Raw genomic sequence first — 17,431 nt, 5'->3', positions numbered from 1 at the left:
AACTGTGTGCCGTTGTCGGTGATGATCCTGTTGGGTACCCCAAAATGACAGACTAGCCCCTTGAAGAACTTGATGGCTGACTGCGTTGTCACCTTCCTCACCGCTTCCACCTCTGGCCACTTTGTGAACTTGTCGATTGCAATGTACAAGTACTCAAAGACCCCGATGGCACGAGGGAAAGGGCCCAATATGTCGAGCCCCCAGACCGAGAAGGGCCAGGAGAGAGGGATTGTTTGAAGGGCTTGAGCTGGTTGATGAAGCTTCTTTGAATGGAACTGGCACGCTTCACACTTGGTTACTAGTGCCTTTGCATCCTGGAGGGCAATGGGCCAGAAGAAACCTTGCCGGAAAGCATTGCCAGCAAGGGGCCTCGACCCTATGTGGGAGCCACATATGCCTCCATGTATCTCTGCCAACAGCTCTAGTCCTTCCTCCCGGGAGATGCACTTCAATTTCACCCCCATTCGGTCCTTTTCTGTACAAGACATTGTCAACGAATTGGTACAGAGTAGACCGGTGGGCTACTCTCTCTGCCTCTTACTGCCCTCAGGAAGCTCTACTTTTTGGAGGAATTTGACGGTGTGCTGCGCCCATGCCGAAGCTCGTGGCTCGACGACAAGGACCAAAGGCATCTCTTCTGCCATGGGAGCGGCCGTCTCTACGGCCATGGCCTGAGGCCCTGCTGGAGTCGGTTGCCTCGTGGCAGGATCGACATCCACGACAACATCTTCGCCAGCTGCTCCGGGGAGCTCGGTGGGGAAGTACTTGTCGGGGCCTAGCTTCCTCCGCTTGTTCTGCCCGGTTGATGGTTTGATGGATGGTTGAGTTAAATGAAGCACAAAAGTACCTGGTTCCATAGGTAGCTTGAGGGCAACGCACTTTGAAAGGTAGTCGGCGATGTAGTTTTTTGTCTGAGGGAGATGCTCTGCTCGTATACCATCAAAGCGCTCCTTTAATTTCCTCACTTCATCCATATAAGCTTCCATCAACGGGCATTCATAATCTTTGTTGATCTGCCTAATGATGAGCTGCGAATCACCCCTTGACGATGAGCTTTTTGACTCCAAGGTCCGTCGTGATCCTGACACTGGCGAGCAAGCCCTCATACTCGGCGGTGTTGTTAGTTGACATATCCCGCGTAAAGTGCATTTGGATGACATACTTGAGGTGCTCTCGGGTGGGTGCAACAAGCAGCACACAAGCACCGACGCCTTGAAGCGAAAAAGCCCCATCAAAGTACATGATCTAGTTGCGGCTCGTTTCCTTACCGGGGAAAGTGGTCTCATGTACCTCTTCGTCAGGCGTCGAGGTCCATTCTGCAATGAACTCCGCCAAGACTCTGCTCTGAATTGTCGAAGTGCTTTCGAACTTTAAAACGAAACTCGACAGCTCCAGGGCCCATTCCATGATCCTCCCCATTGCATTTGGGTAATGCAGTATCCGTTGCAACAGGAGGCGGGTGACCACAGTGATCTTGTGCGCTTGAAAGTAATGACGCAGCTTCCTCGAGGCCATAAGGAGGTCGACGAGCAATTTTTGCACACCTGAGTACCTCGACCTAGCCCCCTGGCTTGTCGGCAGCCGCTAAGGCCCGGCAAGCGACACACCCGGCAACCTCCTTGCCGGGGTCGCTCGCCTTGGCCTTCTTGGTGGCGCCGGTGTCGTCGGACCCCTCAAAGGCAAGCATGGTCTTGCTCTTGTGCTTCCTATTACAGCGCCAGCCCTTCTTCGCCGGGGTGGCGGTGTCATCCGTGGAGTCGGATTCTGTGCCGGTGTCTTCACCGGGGTACTTCCTCCCCTCTTCAGCCCGAGCGCACCGATCGGCCAGACCATAAAGTTTGGCCACATCCTTGACCTTGTTCATCGCCAGCTCCTCATGCATCTTACGATTGCGCACATTCTGATGGAATGCACTGATCACGGCGGCAGGATGAACATCGAGGATGTTGTACTGCATTCGGCTGAACCTTCAGACGTACTTGCGCAAGTTTTCTCCTTCCTTCTGGGGGATGATAGGCAAATCACTCGCCTGGCCATGAGCTTGGTGGCCTCCAGTAAAGGCGCCAACTAACTCATGACACAGATCCGCCCAAGAAGAAATGGAGTCCACCGGCAAGTGCATCAACCATGACATAACATTGGGCTTGAGTGCCAACAAAAAATAGTTGGCGAGCACCTTATCGTCGCGAGCCCCGGCAGCTTGCATCGCGATGGTGTAGATGCTGAGGAACTCCGACGGGTGAGTCTTGCCATTGTACTTCCCGCCAACGTCAGGCTTGAACGTGCGGTGGGTGGGCCACTGGAACTGCTGCAGCTCACGGGTGAAAGCCGAACAACCCACCTCGTAGGGTAGGCCACCGTAGCCTCCCGGTGCTGGGTGGTCCGTAGTGGGCCCTACCTGCCTGTCCGACTGGTGGCGCATGTTACGCTGGCGCTCGACGGTGGTTCGAGCGTCTTCATGAGCTCGCTCCCGAAGAACTTGATGTTGGTCGTGGTGGGTTCGCGGGTCGGACGACGCTATGGAGATATCATCATGAGCGTCGTCGCGACGGACCGACACCCGCGGTGGTCGGTATGGAGGAGGGGAGTGCATTGTGGCTGCATCGCCTTCGGCCCGACCTCCGCTGGCATGCGGTGGCTCGACGGAGCGATGGCCTACGGGTCCCACCGGCCGCAACTCGTCGTTGTTAGCGATGCCGACGAGGCTCCGGACGGTGGCCCTCCATTCGTCAAGCTTCTCCGCAGCGGGAGGAAAGTTGAGGAGTAGCTGCGCGCGTGCTAGGGATTCTGCTGGTATGGGTGGCGGCGAAAGCTATGTGGACCGCGATGCGCTTCGACTTCTAACCGCGTTAGAAGGAGCCCCATCACGGCCCCGCAGCCGTCCGCCACCTCCGCCAGCACGTCGGCGTGCATGCTGGCCCTCCTCATCATGTGAAGGGCGCATGGGACTCTTCCCAGGGCGGCGCCCAGGGTCACCAGCAGGGTGGCACTGCTCATCGCGCACGACATGAGAAGAGCGCGCCATGGGCGCCAGTGTTGGTGTCTTGGAGGTCTCCGCGCCGCCGTCTGGTGGCACGACGACGCCCCTGGAGGGCCCCGCGACGCCTGCGGGGGACCCGACTCCGTCTCTGGAGCTCACGACGCGTGGCTCGGCGCCTGGCGTACGAACAACGCTGCTCAGCAGGCCTGGACTACCATGGTGATGTGGATGTTCGCGAGCCGCGCCACGGGTTCTCTCCGTGACTTGCCCGGTACTAGTCCGCACCGGTACCGATAGTCCGGTCCCGTATGAACCGATCGCTGTGGTCGTCTTCTTGTTAGGAGCCATGGCAATGAAGAACTACTAAGCCAACTACTAGACCAGATTCTCACAATTGTGCGCCCCCTACCTAGCGCGCCAAAGATGTCGGTGGGAAATGACACCTATGGGATCACGAGGATCCCTTCTGCGGTTGCGAGGGTGCAGGGTTGTGAGAAGAGGATGATTAGCAATCAGAACAAGGATCGTTTACCCAAGTTCGGGCCCGAGGAATGCGTAAAACCCTAGTCCTACTTTGGTGGGTGTATTGAATGTTCTCTAGCTCTTGAACTAGCTATGGCCGATGCGTGGTTCAAAAGAGCCGAATCCCCTCCAGTACGCCATGGGCCTCCTTTTATAGTCGAAAGGGGCTGCCACAATGGCACATAGGAGGTGGAAAGGCCTACAGTGCTATGAGCTTATCACTCGTATTACAGGACAAGACGCATTTAATGCATAGCTTAGGTGTCCTCTTGCTTTATCGGGGATGGGAGCGAGGCCCATCCCGTCCGTCGCCACTCCTCCTTGCTATGACATGCGCCGTAGCCAGCGATGCATGCGGTGCCATGTAGGGAGGCAAGCAGCTGAGGTGGCGCGGTGGTGGATCCTTCACGAAGATCTGCATGCCGCCATGCAGGCGTGTGCTGAGTTGGCCTGGGAGCTGCATGTTGCCACACAGGTGCCTGCCCAGCTGGTTGGGCTGGCAGCTGCATGTGAACATCGGTGGATACTTGGTTGGTGCGGGCCTGGCAGTGGCCCCGCTGACGCCCTGGGCAAGGGCCTTGCCAGGTGGCCCGGCATGGGTCTTGCCGTGGCATGCTATCGTCCCCGGCAAGGATCTTCTCAGAGGTCTTGTGGGTCTCCTTGGCTAAGGTCCCGCCAAGGGTTGCCGTCTTCTGATCCTCATCTGATCTCATATATTCTTTGTCTTCACAAAGATCTGCAAGCCACCATGGAGGTGCCTCCCGAGCCCTGGCCCAATCGTAGTTGATGGTGTTGGAGACCGTGGGTTCGAGGGTGGCACACTCCGTTGGTGTGGGCGAGCCGCCCCGGCAAGGGTCTTGCTGGGGAAACCTGCTTCGTACATCTGCTCTCTGTGGTCTTGGTCTTTGGTGTTGCTTTGACCATCTTGCGGCTTCGACTCCTCCCTTTTGCTGTCAGGACCCCGACTCAATGGCACACCGATCTAGCATGTAACACCTCATATGACTTTGCGGCCTCACACATGGTATTCCCACGGGTGTCACCTTACCAAGCCTGGGATCGTTTGCGCCTTTTGGCACACATATATGATAGTGTCGCTAGCATCCATATGACAAAGAGCCCAGGCTGACATGGCTAGTCGTGAACCCAAAGTGGCACTAACTTACAGGGACATGCATACATGACCCAACAACGAATGTGTCGGTCATCAGCGAGTGAATCTGGGCTGTAGCAACTGGGCTAGCAGGACTCCGGTAAACCGGGCTGTAGCAGGCTAACAGGACTCCGATAGACACCGCCTGACATTTCCCCGAAGGGACAGACACAGGAACGAAAAAGGACACATGCCGGCTAGCCTAAGTGTTCCGGAGTAGTAGCAAGCTACCAAGGCTCAATGGAAGCACTAGGAGACAATTCCTGGTAAGAGAGGCTACCAAGGATAAACAACTAGATATTCAGATCCCAGACATACCAAGCATTTCAATAACATACACACAATATGCTCGATATGTGCAAATACAACATGGCATCACAACATGACTCTACAACTCAAGTATTTTATTCAATAGGCTCCGAGGAGCGAGATATTACAAACATGGGTCTCACGATCGAACATTCAGAGCACACAAGTCAAAGCACAAGCGGAAGCTTAACATGTCTGAGTATAGATTACCGCAAATGAAAAAAGTTGAGAAGCCTGACTAACTACTAGATCCTGCCAAGGGCACAAGATCGTAGCTGAGCTAACAAGCTAAACGTCGACGTTCATGCTGAACTACTAGTGACACTGAAGTCTCCCTACAAAACCATAAAATAGGCAAACGTGAGTACTAATGTACCCAACAAGACTTACATCAGAACTAGCTACGTATGCATCATTGTCAACAAAGGGGATGGTGGGGTTTAACTGCAGCAAGCCTGCTTTGACTTGGTGGCTATCCTGAACTACGAATGTAGGTACCTCTTTTGAGGTGGCGCACACGAGTCCACATATTCACCAACCAATACACCACTATGGATCCGCTCCTGTCTCCCTACGAGAACGCCATCCATAGCACTCATGCTTATCTTGCGTATTTTAGAGTATCCACTTTCACTTGTCTATGAACTTTATAGGCAACCCAGAAGTCCTTTACCGCGGACACGGCTATTCGAATAGATGATGTTAACCCTGCAGGGGTGTACTTCCTCACACACGCTCTCGCCACATACCGCAATGTACACGTCATGTATCTCGGCAACCTTCAAGTGGAAGCCTGGCGAGGGTGTCGGCCACGGCCTACCTAACCACTCAAGTCTCTAGTCCAGGTTTATTTCCTATTCAGCTTCCATCCGTAGGGACTCCGGCCGAAGTTTCCACATAAGGCCCCGAACAATGTAAGCAGGGTTCCCGAGACACCAAACGGCTCCCAGTACAGCGTGCCACGTGCCTACCGCATCACAGCCCACCCCTCGGGTCAGCGCTGCCCACGGCCTCCAGCATACTACAAACACCAGAAACTACTTGGAACTCTTGGACAGAGGACAATGGTGATTAAGAAGCCGAGAGGGTCAATTAAGGATCCCAATGAGTGGTAGTAGCTATGGATCACAAACACAGAACTCAGTTCCTGAGGACGGCTTCGATGAGAAAACCCACCATGTACTCCTACATGGCCTCTCACCACTACTTTTACCAAATCGTGTTCACACACTTAGCTCACACACATTAGGACATGTTCAACACCATTCCAATTCACCCCCGATGAATCAGACCTGACTCAACTCTAAGCAGTAGCAGGCATGACAAACAAGCATGAATGAGTAGGCACATCAGGGCTCAAACAACTCCTAGTGGGTTTCATCTATTTACTGTGGCAATGACATGTCATGAAGAGGAAAAGGGGTTCAACTACCACAACAAGTAACACATGAGTCGTTTTTTTTGACTGGAGACTGCAGGGCTTACACCCCACAGCATTTTATTAAAATCAAGAACAGCAAGTACATAGAAAGGTTCCTTAAGAAAAGGAACAAAACAGAAGAAGATAAAAGAAAACTATGTACAATCTAACCTAAAAGAGAAGGAAAATATAACTATACATGTCACCTCTGAAGGAGGAAGGAAATCAATCCATTTAAGCAGTGCCTCCCTGTGTTTTGACTTGATTCTGTGAGCCAAAAGGGAAATGTCATGGACAAAACCATTTCGCCACTGTCTGAAAGTAGGTCTGATATACCTGAACGCTTTATCATTTCTGACTTTCTAGATATTCCACCAAGTAAGAAACACCACTTCAGAAAAGAAAGGCTTATTGAATTCCTTCCTAGCATGGCATGCAATCTGAACCATATCCTGACTGTTGGGCCATGAAATCTGCAGGTAATTCCAGACTCTCATGCTGAAGTTACACTGAAAAAACAGATGATTCATGTCTTCAAGAGCTCCTATAGGGCAAAGCACACATTCAGGCCCATCATTGATCTTCCACTTCCTGCGCTGAATCATATCCTTGGTGTTTACTCTATCCATAATGACAAGCCAGGCAAACATTTTGATTGTCATAGTACAGCATGACTTCCATATCCAACATAGAAAGGGGTTAGTTGGAATTGGCTCATGGACCAGATCATAATATTTCTTGGCTGTGTATCCAGACTTCTTTCCATGTTTCCAATACCAGCAATCCTTAGCATTATCATCCAAGGAGATATCAGACAATATTCCAGAAAGTTGATTTAGCTCCCTGTAGGCCATTTCAGATAATGGCAGAGAGAACATGCTATGAAACTCACCAGTGGCCATTACTTCTAGAACAGAAGAATTTTTTTGTATGCAAAATGAGAACAGCCTGGGGAATCTATCCTGTAGTGGAATGCAAGAATTATCCACTTCCCAGGAATCTGACCAGAATAGCAAGGAGTCACCTTTTCCAACGCATACTGAAGACACAGCCCTGAATGTATCCATTAGCTTACTTATGTCCCTCCACCAAAAAGAGCCACACATAGCAGTGTCATGTGGGACTCTGTGATAATAATAACTGTCCCAGATCAAATGAACCCATGGAACATCAACTTTGTTATAGAATTTATTGAGGAACTTCATTAACAAGGCTTCATTCTGCAGCCCCAGGTTCAGGATGCCAAGCCCACCCTTTAATTTAGGTCTACATACCAGAGGCCAGGCCGCTAAAGAGTTCCCCTTTTCCTGGCCATATTTTCTCCAAGGACACTGTCTTTGTATTCTTTCCAGTTGTTTCAAAATCCCTTGTGGAATAGATAAGCTACAGAGGAAGAATATTGGCAATGAGGAAGTAAAGGAGTTTACCAACTGCAGTCTGCTACCTTGTGGTAGAAACCAAGAGCTAGCAGTCAACCTTCTTTCCATGCAGTCCACAAGTGGCAAAAGGTCCACAATTTTGGGCCTAGTGGTTCCCACTGGCAACCCCAGGTATGTGAAAGGCATCACCCCCAGTTGACATCCAAATTGAGCGGCAAGAACATTGGCATAATTGGTATCCACATTAATTGGGTACATTGAAGATTTGTGGTAATTAATCTGCAAACCAGTTGCCAGAGAAAAGGAGTCTAGAATAGCTTTTAGCATCTCTAACTGAGCAGACTCAGCAGCCACAAACAATAATGTATCATCAGCATATTGAACCACTGGGTAGTCAGGATCATGAGTTACTAGGGGTAAGGAAAGGAGTCCTTTGTTGAGTTGATCATTAATCATAGTCTGCAGAAGGTCAGCAGCAAGCACAAAGAGCAAAGGTGAGATAGGATCACCCTGCTTTACCCCACATTTACACTTGAAATGGCTACCTGGATCCCCATTAAGCAGGATTGATGAGGTTGCAGAGGACAACAATTGTTGTATCCAAGAAATCCATCTATTATCAAATCCCTTTGCCACCATTATTTTTATAATTGCCTCATGCTGTATGGAATCAAATGCTTTTTCAAAATCCAACTTAAGCAACATGATTGGCCCTTTTGATTGATTGCACTGATGAATGTACTCAAAAGTCCATGCAATACAATCCTGAATGGATCTAGATTTGATAAAACCATACTGATTCTTGTGAACACATTTAGTTATTTCATCTTGAAATCTGTTTGCAGCAAGTTTAGTAAGGAACTTCAACCCCACACTTGTCAATGTTATTGGCCTAAAGTCACTGGCAGTCTCAGGTGACAGCTTTTTGTGGATCAGAGTGATATATGCCTCACTGAGATTCTCTAGTTTAACAGTTCCTGCATGAAACTCATTAACCTGGGAGATGAAGTCACCAGAAATGATTGGCCAACATTTTTTCATAAAAAGTCCATTAAAACCATCAGGCCCAGGGGCCTTGTCAATTGGCAACTCCTTGATAACCTGTTCAATCTCCTTGACCTCAAAAGGCTTGGTGAGAACATCCAGTCCCTGTACCCTAAGGATTAGAGAAAGAATGTCATTTCCCATGAAAATTGGTTTGACAGTACACATTCTTCCTTTGAAAATCTCCAGAAATTCCTTGGCAATAGTGTTATGATCAGAAGACACTGATCCATCTAACAACTGTAGAGTGGCAATAGAATTTTTCCTATATCTTTCAGTTGCCACTGCTTGGAAGAATTTTGAGTTTTCCTCACCCACCTTAATATATCTAATAGTGCATCTCTTCTTCCAATATAAGAACTGTAGATGTAGCAGGTGATCATGATGTGATTTCACCAATTTTCTAAAATTGGATTCAGGCAAAAATAAAGGCCTGCAGTCTTCCAAATCATCCAGCCACAAAATCACCCAGTTACATTTCTCAATAAGACCTTTAATATGAGATAAACCCTTCTGCCATTTCTTGAGAGCAAATCTCAAAGATTTCAGTTTATCCATAATAACTGCTGATATGTGGGACTTCTGAGACTGCCTTTGCCAAACTTGTTGAACACACTCCATAAAACCAGGTTGATGGATCCAATAATTTTCAAATCTGAAAATATGAGCTTTCGGGATTCTGGTGCTTATGGAAACCACACAAGGGACATGATCCGATGCAGTTTTGGTTAGAGGATTGACCTGCGTGTTTGGATATTGATCAATCCAACTGGCAGAGGTGAAAAACCAGTCCAATTGTTCAAGAAGTGGGAAATCCTGCATATTAGACCAGGTGAATCTTCTTCCTTTTAAAGGTAGCTCCAGCAGTCCCAAATGCCCAATGATCTCATTAAAAAGAAAAATATCATTGATATCACCCCCAGGAAGATTTCTATTATCCAGAGATCTTATGAAATTGAAATCTCCAAGCAGAAGCCAGTTTTTCTCAGGTTCCACATTTAAATTATAAAGCCAACTGACAAATTCATCTCTTAAGGTACCGTGACAGGGTCCATAAACATTAACCAGGTACCAAAAATCACCATTATGCATGGACTTAAAACTAATGACAATCCCATAAGGTTTTACTTCCACTAAATCCCCTGAGAAAACATCAGAGCGCCACACGAGTAGAATGCCACCGGAAGCTCCCCTAGAAGGGGATTCAATAAACTGGTCAAAACCTGCAGGACAAATGCGCTTAATTAAAGCACGTGGGCACTCCGATAACTTTGGTTCTTGCAGAGAAACAACTGCACAATGACTCTCAAGAACTTTCTGCCGGACCGCATGTTGTCTTGCATCAGAATTCAGTCCACGTACATTCCAACAAAGTACATTCCAGCTACGCATGGGCATTTGATTCATATGATAACACAGGATAGCATATTAAAAACAGTGGGACACCTAGTGCCGCACAACCCATAACACATAATAGCAAAAGAGCCAAATCATAACCAGAGTGCCAAATTTCAGAGATAACATAACAGTCAGCAAATTTGACAGGCTCGCTACACCTAGGAAACACATTAAACTTTAACATTTAAACGTTGCTGGAGGGGGTATCATCCTTAGGATCAGCCATAAGCTTTTCTCCCTGGAAAGCAGGTTGGGGTCCATCTCCAGTTCAGCTCCAATTGCCTGCAGCACAGCGATCGGCGTCTGCGTGTGGACCTCCTCAGGCTTGTCATGACGAACATCGTCAGTGCTTTCCACTCCAGCAGCATCAAGTATCTGTATGGGCTGGGCCTTCTCTTCCATGGGCTTGGACCTTGGGCGTCGTTTAGCAGGCTGTAAAGGAAGCTGCTCAAAGACCATCGATTTGAAACCATCAAGTTTTGCCGCGCTCCTCGTACATCTTCTGACTGAGGTATCAACCAAAGGAGCAGAAATCTTGCGCCTACCGCGCTGGGCTTTCTGCCGTGGCGTCGCTTCAGACGCAAAACCCACAGGCAAGGGCCCCTCTTCCTGACCAACAGGACCCACGGGCTCCAAAGACAGCTGATTATTACTGAATCCCACAGGCTCAGTAATATCAGTAGGTTCATCGCTTGCAACTGAGCCACTAGGGGCTGCTAGAGAAGCAAACAAAGAGCGAGCAACAGGGCGCCGATTGACAGACGCAGAGCTTGACAAATAAGAGACCAGCGAAGACACTCTGTTGGTATCATCAAAAGCAATCGACCACTTGCGCTTGGAGAAAGTTACTGTCCCAAACTGCCTGAAGAAAAGTGACCTTGGCACTTCTTTCACAGAAAATTCAGACATCAAATTCTCAAAAGACCGCTTCCAAAGCAGTTCAGGTGGAAGAGAGGGTCCAGCCACCACCCTAGCCATCCCAATGATTATCTGGTAATGTTGAATCACCGGAGGTTGATAGGGGACAATAGCCAAAGGATTATCTTCCACAAAAGCAGGTTGTTCCTGAACTTCAGCAACCAAATCAACTATCTGCTGATGTTGAGGCCCTTCATCATGCAGAAGCTGTTCCACAGATTCTGATTGTTCCGGTTGATCAATGACAATTGAGACTTGATCTTGTTCCGGCATTTCTGGCGGATGTGGGTGATTGATATTGTCATCATCACCCCACAAAGCATTACCCCAATCAGCATCCACTGGATTCTCTGGGGGAGGAGCAGGTGCAAGAGGCGCTTCATTCCAGCCAATCATCGGGTAAGGCGGCAGAACAAACGGGATGTTGTCGGGAATGAGATGACCAGGCATTGGATGAGGGTTACCATCCAGAGGCATCGGGTCTTCATCATTAGGCATCTGATCAGCAAAATCTGCCCCAAGAACATAACATGCAGTAGTCCAGGAAACTTGGGCACCACCCCACTCAGCATAGTCCCCAAAAACCACATCTCGTGGTACTAACGGTGTATCAGGAAAGCTGGCTTCAACAACAGCTCGTACCAGGTACGGGTCTTCACTATCCTAGGAATGAAATTTTCCAAAAGTACCGACTGCCTGAGAAATATATTCAGTCGTACGATAATCCAGGGGAATCCCAACAAACATTAACCAACCCCTACGAAAACCAGTATTCCCTTAGAAGTTGTCACCCTCATCATGCTTCATAAATCTAACAAATCGATCATTACCCAGAGCAAACGGCGGGTGCTGAATTAGGGTGTATCTGACAGTGGGATCTCGAACTTGGAGCAAACCAACCCCATGAAACCAAGGCTGAGTAGAACGAACAAGAATACCTCTGTTATGAAGAAACTCCACCACTTCCTCTCTGACCGGCCCTAGAGGTCCATCCGGCACTGGCATGACTTCAGCAACCATATAATCTTCATGGCGATGGGGACGGCGGGCCGCCGGCGTGAAGAAAGTGCGAGGTAAACGCCGATCACCACCATCAATTATGTGATGTCCCGGAGGCACTAGGCAATGTGGATCAAGCTCGAAGTTCGCCATGGGTGGCAGCGGCGACGAACTTAGGGTTTTTTTGGAACGACCGGAGGTATCCTTGGTAGGTGGAGTAGGAGAATGGAGCAATGCGGGCGGAGACGATATGACAGGACTAGATATCCCAATAACTCCGGCTCCCTTCCCCTGAACAGGTGATGTTTCCGAAATACTCGTGTTTCGTTGCAGAGTGCTCTGCCTCCAAACCAATCCGTGCGAGCGCGCAAAATCATTACACTCACGTCTAAAGTGACCCACCCTGGAGCAAGCCGAACAGACCGCTCGCCTTCCACAAGTGACTGCCATGCGGCCCTTCTGACCGCAATCAGTACATGTTAGAACTTGGTCCACCATGTCATCGACCAAAGCTTCAAAAAGTCGCGCTGCCTCTTGTGAAGAAGGAATTTGCATAGGTTCACTAGACGGGCTGAGGTGTGCAGGCGAATCCAAACCAACATCAGAAGGTCCAGTAGAGGGGGTATCCTGTATTGGCCCAGTAAGTGAATCATGGGCCACCAAGCCCACACCCTGCGGGTTCCCAAACTGAGCGGGCCTAGGGGCAAAAGCCTTATTTTGAATTAACAAAGTTCCCGCTTCCTGAAATTGCACTGCGAGATTACCGGACCTCACGATTTGCGGATCCACTGAAACCGGTTCGTCCACCACCGGAAGCGCATCCGGCCGCCGGAGTAACTCCAGTGAACTATTAACCGTACCAAAAACTATGGGTGGCTGCGTCACCGTCCAATGAAAACCAGGAGCAGGAGGTTGCCGAATGACAACTCGCTCATGAGCAGAAAGATCATAACCCCCATCAACTATAGTATCAATGCAAACCTGAGATGCAGGGTATCTATAGCCCTTGCAAGCCGAATACTTTTCAAAAGTGGCGAACGACAGTTTCTTATTTGCAGAAGATCTAGATTTGAAAGCAGACTTAACAGGGGGTTTATGCATAGCCAATAAACCAAGCGAAGATCTACGCTTAGTGGGGCTAATCAAAATCCATTCAGCATCACATTCTTTACGCCGGATCTTAAGTTCTCTGACCCAATTTGGTCCTCCATTCCCCCAAAGATGAAAATAGCACTTGAACAGATCGCAAGCAAAAGAGCGAAGATCCATAATAATAAAGCCAACTTGCATGCATGAAACTTGGAAAGAAAAAACTTTGTCCTTGACATGACTAACCTGAAGATCAATTGCAGAACCACCAAGCGCAGCTTCCAGCGCCGCTGCCACTGAATCCTCAGATAAACGAAAGGCATGCCTACTGAAGGACACAATCAATATGAAAGATCTCCCTCTTCCCAGTGGATGAATTGTGCGACCAGTAGATCTGAAGACTTCATCCGAGAAAACCCTACCCTTGGAGAAATCCAAGCCAAGGGTAGATCCACCAGTAGAACCCATAGGAGATGGGTATTGCCTTGATCCAGAGAAGACGCTGAAGAGGATGATCGGAACCGATCAGCAGATCAGTGGAGAGAAAGGGAGATCGCCGGAGAAGAGACTAGCGCCGAGGTGGGAGGTGGAAGCGACATACCTGGTACCTGGTGCCGTGAGTCGTTGTTGTCCTATTGCAGTAAAAGAGAGCAGGAGTGAGGGAGTGGGATTGTATCGGAATGAACAAGGGGTGTTTTGCTTGCCTGGCACTTCTAAAGATAGTATAGTTCTTCATCGGTGTCATTGATCTCATCGTCGGTATCACGTCTATCGAGAGGGGACAAATACCGGCAACACAGAAGGGAACACAATCAATGCAATGCACAATATGATGCATGATCATGACATGGCAATATGCTGTGGTTTGAGCTAATGCAACTAGGAGCAAGTTAAATGGAGTGGGTTTGAATCTAAGATTCAAATTCAAACTCCATATATGACATTTCAAAAGCCACTAATTCAAATTGTTGTATACAACAGCTTTAAGTTGTTCAAACAGGCATGATAATGCCATAAACAGATTTTCTTGATTTTTCTAATCATTTTCATATATAAATTATTTCATTCTGAGTTACGGTTGAATTTATATGAATTTTAGAAGTTTAGGCAATTTTTTGGATTTTCTAATTATTTAGAATTAAACTAATTCCAGAAAATGCATTACTGCATCAGCATTACGTCAGCATGACGTAAGCGAGTTAACGGCTCACGGTCCAGGTCAAACTGACCTGTGGGGTCCACTAGTTAGTGACCTAGTGCTGGCTAGTGTCGCTGACAGGTGGGGTCAGGTCAACAGCCACATCAGCAAGTCAGCACTGACGTGTGGGGCCGGTCAACGGGTGACGTGGCCAGGTCAAACTGACCTGTGGGGCCCGTGGGGTTAGTTTGGTCTAAACATGAGCTAAGCGGGGTTAATTAAGCAGTGGGGCCCATCCGTCAGTGAGCTATGGGGTTAGTTAGTGGCTTCATTAGCCACTTATGATGGTGCCACGTCAGCTCGCTGGAGTGTCGCAGGCGACGACCAAAAATGCGGCGGGGACACACTGGGGTGGCTCGGGTTTCACCTACATGCCACAGTTTGAGCCGCAGTTGGTCTCTATGGCTAGCTGGAGCTCGCGCGCATCTAATGGAGCAAGCGGTGTGTGCGGGGGTGGCCGGAGATGACGCCGGCGAGCAGCGCGGCGGCGGTCGGAGCTCGGGGGTGCACGGGAACGCGGGTGCAACATGCAAACGCATGAACTAATGCGCTCAAGAGCCTCTACGCGATGTGACAAGCACAACAAACGCACACACAGGGCCGTTTGGTCAGCGGGGCCACGCCGGCGATGAGCTCGTGCGGCGAAGCGTCTCGGCTCCGATGGAGGAGGCGGCTAGAGAGAGGGGTTGACCGTGGGGAGAGGGAAAAAATGCTCAGGGGATCACTGCGGTGCCGTAGGGATGGCCCGCGTGCTCGGGGAAGCTCGGACGGCGGCGGAATCACGACGGGGGTCGTCTGGACCAAAGGATGAAGATGACATCGATGGCGGCACTCCGAGGGCCTTCCATTCACGTGGATCGGCGGGGACGGCGTAGTGGATGACAGTGGAGCTCGTGGTATGGTCGGGGGAGCGAGGGGGATGCGGTGGACATGGCGGCGGCGAACGGCGGTGACGGCTACACTCGGTGTGCTCTGGAGAGAGAAACAGAGGAGAGGAAGGAGCACAGGGAGAGTGAGAGGGGTCGGGGGGTTGCGTGGCGTCGTAGTAGACGTCCAGGGCGACGAGGGGACAGCCAGGCAGGCAGCTGCCGGGGTGGCACGCCGCGGCGCCGTGGCCAGCTTCTCCTCTGCCTTCTGGTAGGAGGAAGAAGACGCCCCTGCCCTTAGTGGGCCGGCCAGGTGGCTGGGCCGCCTGGTGAGCTGGGCCTGCTGGAGGAGTTGGGCTAGTTAAGTAGGTTTCTTTTCTCTCTCTTCCCTTTCTTTTCTATTTTTCTATTTCTTCTATAACTTTGTGGCTTTTCTAAAAATGCTTAGGAATTTTCAAAAATCTTCACACTACTCATGCCCATTGTTTAGCATATAACCAACATGGAAGATTTAGTTTAGGATTATTTGGACATTTAAAATATTTTATAGAATTTAAATGTCCAAATTCAAATACTTATGATTTAATTCAGTGGCGTTAGGATGACCTAACAATTGTGCACCATTTTTGTCAGAGGTTTAAGACCAAGGCAAAGATGATGAACATTTTGGAAGGGCATTTCAGGTTAATTGAAAAAGAATTTAGTAAACCCTAGTTGTTTTCACGGGGGGTGCTGGGGGTTCTGTCATCCCCATTTCATCTTTCTGTGAAAAGTAAACATGATGCAACACCAGATGCTAGCACTAGGCATTGTCAGAACTAGGGATGTGACAACTCACCCCCACTAAACAAGAATCTCGTCCCGAGATGCAAGCGTAGGGTAAGATGAAGGGGGAACATAAACTAACATAATCTTCACGATCCAGGTTGCACTTCATAAGGGCGTTGATTCAATCACCATCTTTGTCTCGTCGTCTTCCTCTGAGAACTCCACTACATGACAACGAAAGGAAAAGAAAACCTCTAGATGGATCGATGTTCTCGAAGATTGAAAACTCAGGATCAACTCATGGAGTGACACATTGAAATATCTCATGAGTTGAGACGCGAAGCACACATCCAAAGGAATGTAGTGAGGTAGATGATGAAGATTCACTAGGTAGACAACAATTTCATGCTTAAAAAGGTGGTGAACGGTTGTCAGCATAGCAAGGAGTTGAGTTGCCATCATACCATAACGAAACATCTCAGAGGAGGCGACTCGTAGAATTAATACCTTAAGTGGCAAAAAGAATTACTTTTGATACATGGATCATCTTAGCTCTCTAAACCAGCCTAAGGCAGTTCACCAACAATTGTTTCGTGGAGTGAGAAGGGAGGGCATAGCCAGACTAGAATGGACGATGTGGATTACCTTGTTGAGGACAACACAAGGGGTGATTTTGCTTATCACCGGAAATGGATGGAACCCATGGTAGAGTGGCACACTGGCAGTGCAAGCTGGGAACAAAATGCAAATGCTGGGAATGATTGTGGTAACTAGGGAGAAAACCCAACGGTAAAGAGTGAATTCACTGTTTGGAAGGTTATAGCATAACCGAAGAAAACTGGGAGCAATCCCGGTTAGTGCCGATGATAACACCTAGTGCTTATGCATGCTCTCAAGAACTTAAGCATTTGCATATTCATCAAGGTTTTACCAACATGCCTATCAAGGATCCTGTCAATACAGTTTACTACCATGATGAGTGGTAATGGATGATGCAGATGCAAAGGAAGGTAACACCTTCTCAGATTTCACCTTGGCGAGGCCAAGGAAACAGAATCTGGATGATCGACCGAGAGACATTTAGCACTCCGCTTCTAATGTTCTCGTTGATGTGCTAGCGTAACCCATTCATAGATATGGTTTGATATCTAGAACATCAAGTAAAAGATCGGACTTCGGGGACACAAAAATCCATAAGGGACAACTAGGGAGTAAATCCTATGAAATCCTTATGGGGAGGTGGCCAACTTCCTTAATCAAAATACTACAATAATAGGTCTTCCGGCTGGGTGTGTTGGCCACGACATCCACTTTACCGGTTATCGAGAGACCAATATTATAGTCCTTGGGAGATGTTCCAACCATCATATCTGCCTGAGATTCAGATC

This window comes from Triticum dicoccoides, chromosome 2B (assembly GCF_002162155.2).
Source record: "Triticum dicoccoides isolate Atlit2015 ecotype Zavitan chromosome 2B, WEW_v2.0, whole genome shotgun sequence".
NCBI classification, from domain to species: Eukaryota; Viridiplantae; Streptophyta; class Magnoliopsida; order Poales; family Poaceae; genus Triticum; species Triticum dicoccoides.
The sequence above is the reverse complement of the archived record's forward strand: the minus strand, read 5'-3'. Positions refer to the sequence as shown.